Source organism: Nothoprocta perdicaria, unplaced genomic scaffold (genome assembly GCF_003342845.1).
Source record: "Nothoprocta perdicaria isolate Ctin4 unplaced genomic scaffold, notPer1 scaffold_141, whole genome shotgun sequence".
NCBI lineage: Eukaryota > Metazoa > Chordata > Aves > Tinamiformes > Tinamidae > Nothoprocta > Nothoprocta perdicaria.
Window position 1 is genome coordinate 672,066 of NW_020454550.1, and position 6,329 is coordinate 678,394.

Here is a 6,329-nt window from a genome sequence, read left to right on the forward strand (position 1 = left end):
CGCCGCGGACAGCGCCCGCCCGGCCCGGCCCCCGCTTTAACGCGTTTTACTGCGGCCCGCGTTTAACGCGCGCGGGAGAGGSGAGCTGTAGGGCCCGCCGCACGGCAAACAAATCAACGGCCCGTGTGTCGGCTGCGCGCACGGCTTGCCGCGAAAGGGGCAGCGGCTGGCTGGGCTCTGTAATAAAAAGACAAACAAACCATAAAGCATGCAAACAATGACATGTCAGCCTAGGCTATCGCCCTGAAGATAAATGAGGGAAATGAGAGCAGTGGGTGATGTTCCCCTTTTCCAGTTTCACTGCAAGGAAAAGGTTAAGAGATATGGACATATATGAACAGCTGCCTGCTTCACTTTGGCTGCTGAAGAGCCCTCAGACAGCGTAGCTGCCTGAGCTGTGTTCAGGCACTGAACACAGTGGTGGTGTCTCTTAATACAGAGACCCGACCGAAGCATGGGCAGAAAGTAGGGATCATAACGATATTAAACTTGCTATAAGAGTTCAGCTTTTGCTATAAGAGTTCAGCTGAAAGATCCAGCTAGTTAGCTATCCTCTTCCACAAAGCATGTATGTAGGGGAAAATGTAAGACAAGTATAAAGTGAGGATTCCCTGACTCCTCAGGGACAATCATTTGCCGCTCAGGAACTTCTTGAGCAGGAGGAGTGTCCCATGGCACCCTCTCYCACAGGAGAAGCAGCCGTGAACCCATGCAAATGTTTAGCATCCACACTGACAAGTGGTGCCAATGTAGGAAATCTTTGTTCCGAATGTGCGACCCGTTTGATTCTTTGGATCCCCTCTAATTCTTGCACTGAAAGAAGTAAACAGTAGGTGCTCACTTCTCTGTACACTCCTGAGTCCTGGTTTGGCATATTGCTTATCAGCAGAGTATTTTTGATTGGACTTGGTCCTTGAATCCTGAGATTAAACAAGCATCATAAAGCTTTTTGACTATCTAGTAGGGATAGAGATGTACTGGGTGAAATTCTGTCCCCATTGTCACAACAGAACTTGAATGAAGTTAAGATTTTGCCTTTTTTTTTTGTTTGTTTGTTTTTTTTGTTTGCCTAAGGAAAACTTAATCTTACATTTAATTTCTTCATTCTTAACTTAGATTTTAACTTGGATGATTTATTATATATATTATTTAAGCTTTCATTTTCAACATGTTGAAAGATTGTCATTCACTGAAAGCATGTTCATTAAAACAAAGTACCATTTCATCCAATAAACCAAACACACAGGAAAAAAAATACAGTAAGATGAAAGGAGCAGCTGAATATCATTTCAGCTGGGAGATAAAGTTAGGTTGGATGGTTAAAGGTATATTTTTGCCGAATTCCACTATAATGTGCAGCAATATATTGTGATACAACGTGAGTAAGAAATATGCATTAGTCAGATGCTTCTTTTTGATGGTTAAGAAGGTAGGAGTAAGGAGTTTTTTACAGTCCTGTTCATACTGATGGCAGGACTGACTATACATCAAAATAGTCACACTAGCCAAGTTTTGTAATGTAGATGGGACCTCAATCAGATACTTCYCCTTCCAGCTGCATTGAAACCCATTTGACCAAAATTTATTTAAGATGCTTAACTTTCTCCCACCAGCAAAAGGTAATGAACTCAAAGTCTCAGTTTTGTCTTAAGTTCATTTTGGTCTGCATTATTATTGCTATTCTGTTCTACAACATCTTTTATTTCAATAGTGAGTTTATCATTACATAAAAAGTTCCTATGACCACTTTCATTCAAAAATAAATGCACCTGAGTAGTATTTTAAATATATCCAAATATTTGGATCTTTTTGGAGTAAAAGACAGCAGAAGTGGTGAAAAATGACCCTTAATTAGCACACAGRTAAATGACAGATTTTTGCATCCAAGTGAGGATTTACTTTTTTTCCCAATAAAACGGTACTTGAAAATGTGMTAGAGAAGAAGACACAAAAATAAAGAAAAAATCCCCAGAAAGTGTATCATGTTTAAATGGAATTTCCTGTATTCAAATGCCTTTGGTCGTCGCTGGGCACTGCTGGGAAGAGTCTGACTCTGTCTACACCTCAACAAGCAGAGTGTAAAGTTTACTAGCAAGAGGCAAGAAGCTTCTGAATTCACCTGCTTTAAAGAAAGCTTTTTAMTATTGCAAGAAAATATCTGGATACCAGTGCAACAGATGCCCCCAAAAATTTTTAGTAAAAAGTCACTCCAAAGTCTAGTGCGACTAGCTCTTTCTAGATCAAACTGTTGTTAACTACTTTCCATAGCATCTGACATGCATTTTCTCTGGGCTTCATGTGGTTACTTTCTGGTCTTATGACAGAGTCACTATTTTGAGGAACATATGTGGGGTTTTTTTTCCTTTCTTTTTTTTTTTTCTTTTCACAAGAAAAATGCCTGAAATAAGGGATTCCACTGTGGCTTAGTGTGTTGCTGCTATGGAACTGAAGACACATGTGTCTGCTGCATGTGTTGCATGCTGTCTATAATTAAACATATGAGATTATTTAAGGCATACAATGTTTTGGGGTACTGGTAGAAAACTATTACTACAGGTAGCTCAGCTTGGTACAACATCATTTATCCTGAATTTTGGAATCTTTTGTATTATTTTTGGGGGAACATTCTCTGGAGTGAAATATCACCCAGATCATTTCCTTGCTTTATCTTGGAAAGAAGTTAACTGAGGACTTCTGAATGTCAGCCCACAAGCAAGAATACTATCAAGAACTGTGGACAATTTGATGTTCAGTAGTTCAGTTCCATTCCTGACCCTCTTTTATGTATCAGTATAACATTTATTAAGAGTCTGTATTTTTAAAAGGAAACAAGTTAGGCTGGTAGGTCAATAATTTCAGAGATCCTCTCTTTTCTTTTTTTTCCCATTCATTAAAGACAGATATTTTGCGATTTTCTGGTTTTAATCTTTTAGAGTCTTACTGTTCCTCTGTGAGTCCTCAGAAATAATTGCTAAATGATTTGAAGCTCCTTTAGCTTGTTCTTTAATTATGTCTGGGTCAATATGATTGGGCCAGCCTGACTGGTACCATTTACCTTATCAAAGGACTCTCCAACCATTTCTTTTCTTACTGAAGCTTGAATTATTACCCCTTTGTTCTTAAAGCCAATTGTATTAGTCATTTAATTGAAGTTGACTTTTTCAGCTAAGGGTGAAGCAAAAAAAAAGCCACATCAGCCTTCTTAGCCTCATCTGTTGTTAGTTTTTCTTCTACTTTGCAAAGCCTTTCCTGTCCTTGGATCATCTTACATTTTATAATTAAATATGCCTTTTAAATCTACAGGTAACTCCAAGGCTGAAGAAAGCTGTGCTACTCAGGGCTTGATTCAGAATTTAGAAGGTGGAAACAAACTGAACGAATGGCCTGAGCAGTACTAGGTCAAGGACTGTCCAGCAGACCAGGCCAGAGACCAGGCTTGAGGCAGGGGCACTGACAGCCTAACTCCAGCTCTTGGGTGGCTGGATAGGGATGTGCAGGGATGAGCTAAATGGAGCCCYTGAGCTCACAGACAGGGCTGTGAGTGGTGGATGCAGCTGAGGCCCATCAGGGCAAATTAAGGCCTACTGATGCTCTTAAGGCGCCAATTTACTATTTCTTGTAAATTCCTGTAAAATCTTCTTCACACTACAAGCAGAACAAAGCATTATTTTAAGGGAACAGTGCTATTCTCCTTCACAGCCCAGAAAATGGTCTGTGCCATTCTGAGGGTTTTCCTTTTCTGTCTAGAATGTGCGAGCAGACAATGGGATGGCTGTAATAGACTGTATAGTGTTTTGTCCAAATCCCACCTCTACAAGTCTTGTATAAGTGATTCAGTATTAGCCTTCCTTATTTGTGTTTGTAGTTTTCATTTAATGAAACCTTAATTTGCACGTGACACTCTTGATATTAATTGATAGGGTCTTGACCTTGGAATCTGTGGTATGAAATTCATTTCATCCTCTAGGTCAGCTGGTGATTCTTGTGTGATTTCCTCATCCTTGTCTGCACCTGTTACAACTCACAGTTTTATAGTATCATCAGGTTTCATTATAATACTTTTATTTTTTTGGGCTGATCATGAATGAATATATGAAATAAAACTGATCCTGGAGGCACTTTCAATTATTTTCTGTTCAGCCTGATATCTCATCCCTACATTGTTGCTATATAAATTCTAACTTATCTTACACTTTGTTGACTGTTTCTATTCCAGTACTAATTTATAATGTGGGACTGTGTTAGATACTTTACTGATGGCTGAACAGGTAATATTCATCATATTCACTTAACCTAGAAAAGGATTTATCATGTCAAAGAAACAAATCAGATTTAATTTGGCATAGTTACCTTTGAAATTCTAATGCTCTATTTAAAACCAATTTTTACTACTACTATGTCTTTTTGATGTCTTTTAAAAACATTATATTTGATTTTCTCTAGTCACATGGGCAACCCTTACTTTGACAATATGTTTTTAATTGCCATATTTCATTCTCTTGTAGGGAAAAAGCTCAAACTGTTTCCTTTTCACTGTACTTTTTTTTTCCTTAGAATTTCAAACCTTCAAAAAACTTTGATTGTACTATTTGTGTCTATTTAAGCAACAAAATATTGGCCAGAACAAGATCAAATTCATGTGTCAATAAAAAAATCTCATTGCTATCATCTACACACACACACACACACACACACACACACACACACACACACACACACACACATACACAGAGAGTATTACATTTGGTTAAAGTTATGACTTTAAAAAATCCCAATTTTGGAATATTTTATTCTGGAGGATATAAGTGAAAGTAAAGAACAACAACAAAAAAAAAGATCAAGGCCAGAACTTCCTTTTCTACCCTGTCACAGAACATCTGCAGGAGTCAAAAGCTCCAATGACTTTTGATTATATTCTTACTTCATATATAACCAACATAATTTATACCATTTGCATTAAGACAGAAGCAAAGAGAAGATAACTTGAATTGGTAGGTTGTGTTCAGCCCCTCTYCAGAAAGATGATAGTTACAGTTTTGCTATGAACATTGCGATTTTGCCACTCAAATACTARCCACCCAAATTAGAAGCATTTTACCCTTTCTCTTCTTCATATATTCATCTCACATGGGTTTRGGTAACACACCTCACAAGGCATGAGAATCTGTCTGACTTCTTCAAAACCACTGGTGAACCTCATGTTTGATAAACGTGCATACTCCCCTTTCATGCTAACCAAGTTTTCTATATAGTCATTGACTGTTTACATATATTACTTTATATGCTTGCTCTCTCTTCAAAGAAAGGATAGAAATACACTTTTCAAAATGAAAGTATAGCTTTGTGTAATTCCTTTGACATACTTTCAGCAGTGGTAGGAGGAGCGTTTCATATGATTATTAAGATGGATGAATATTGTTTGCAGCTTGATTACTATGCTARTTTTTGTTTATATTAAAACAGAAAAAAAGACTTTCTAATTTCCAATCTTCTCTTTTTATTATSTTTTAATTCAGCAATTCCTTGTCTGACCATTTCAAATTATATAGAAAAATAATATCTTGTTCTACACAATTTAAAACTATCATTCCCACAATCATTTGTATTTTCTTTTCATAGAAGAGATAAAGTAAAATAATTCCTTGAATAACAGTGAATAGCTATACTTAAAAATTAAGTTTATACATAGGAATATAGGAATCATTCCTATGATCTTAATTGATGTTTAGATATCATTTCCATTTAGGTATGTTTCCTTAGTCATTTACTACAAAAAAGAGAACTTTAATATACAAACAACGTGAAGTTTTTATCTCACTTTATATCAGTGTAAATTATAACAATGCCTAGTAAAACAAGAAGGTAGAAGGCTAAAGCGCAAAGTGATTAAGCAGTTTATAAAACTATAKCTCTCATGGTAGACAGAACATTGCATGACATGGCTTGCATCAAAGTAAATCCTAAAAAAATATTTACATAGGTTAGTCAATAAAGTCTATGAAAAATTATTTTTCCAACAAAACATGATCATATGAAAAAGTCCTATGTCAAGTSTTCAATTTTTTACTGAAAAATAAGTCATCCCTCCCATTTTACCCTTCCCATTGAAAAAAAAATCTTCTAAGAAGTGGGATCCTACCTGAAATGCAAGAATTAAGAATAGTGCCACATCAGGACTGTAGGTTCTTTTAGATTGGACTCTCTAACCAGCAGGCCATGTTCCCCCAGCTGTTTTAGTTTCCAACACTATTTTCTCCCATTAAGAAGGAAAATTACAATACATGGYAAGAAGCCCCAGGCCAGGGAGCTTATCCCATGAAAGGAAAATG